Source organism: Echinops telfairi, unplaced genomic scaffold (genome assembly GCF_000313985.2).
Source record: "Echinops telfairi isolate 266 unplaced genomic scaffold, ASM31398v2 ScPeMD7_5592;HRSCAF=6446, whole genome shotgun sequence".
NCBI lineage: Eukaryota > Metazoa > Chordata > Mammalia > Afrosoricida > Tenrecidae > Echinops > Echinops telfairi.
In genome coordinates, this window is record NW_022109491.1 from 53,941,248 (window position 1) to 53,942,397 (window position 1,150).

Here is a 1,150-nt window from a genome sequence, read left to right on the forward strand (position 1 = left end):
CGCCAACTACGTCAAGTGGGAAACTCAGAAGCCCAGGATGCGGTCTTCACTCAGGGGATATGACTGTAGGGACATGAGTGAGCCCTCCAGAGTGACTGCAGACACTCCCCAGGTGTCTTTCTGCTCACCGGAATGGTACCTTCCTCGCTCCTTGCCCCAGCAGTGCTTCCGGCTCCTTCCATCTACTTGGTGTGTCAGGAGATTGGGTATATTAAGTTCATGGTGCTAATGGCTTCATTGGTTTTCAGTAGACCACCCCAAGCCCATCTCACTGTGCAGAATTATTCACCTCAGTAGGCTCCTTTTCTTCTCAGCCCCTGCTGCTCGCAGAAGCTGGTCCTGCAGGCTCCCCTCTGACTAAATGCAAATAAGATAATGTCTCTTAGATTGGTCCCAGGGCAGTTTTCTGTTCTCTCCCCATCTACCTATAAAGAGTCTCTCCCTCTTTGAGGCTTGAGCCCAAACAATAACAAAACCCAACTTTTTCACGGCTCAATTACCTCTGGCACCAGCTACCTATGTGGAACTTCTGGATTAACCTTCTGGAGCTAAGTCAAATCTCTTCCGTTAGAAGGATGATGTCACTCAGTCTGGTAAGGAGGAAGACCTCAACGACAAGTTCTGAGGTGTTGTCCACTGATTCTCAGTTCTCTCCAGCACTTCAGGATACCAGGCAAGGCTAAGAGTCCTCTCTGAGCTATCTCACATTCACCTACCAAATCCCAGTCCTCCTTTGGTTTGGTAATTAACTGGAACAATTCACAGAGAGTGCTGCTTATGATTATGTTCTTGATACCCATATGTACGAAAGAAATAAAAAGTGATGTTCATGTGTGAGAGCTCGAAGAGATCCAATGGTAATTGCCCACGTCCCAAGGGGCATACTACCCTCCCCTATGCATCAGTGTACTCACCAAGCACAAGGCCCATGAGGATTCTGAGTCTGTAGCCTTTCTATATTCATTCTAGATAGCCAAAGTCCCCTACCTTTCTGAGGTCTGGTGATATCAGATTACTAGGTAATCTTGTGAACAGGCCAATCCCTCACATGTTTTCATTGTATAAATAATAGAAGAACCTCAATTATTGAACATCCCCTCACAAAAGGGTCACAAGGAAGAGATGAGCCAGTCAGGGTGCAGTATAGCAC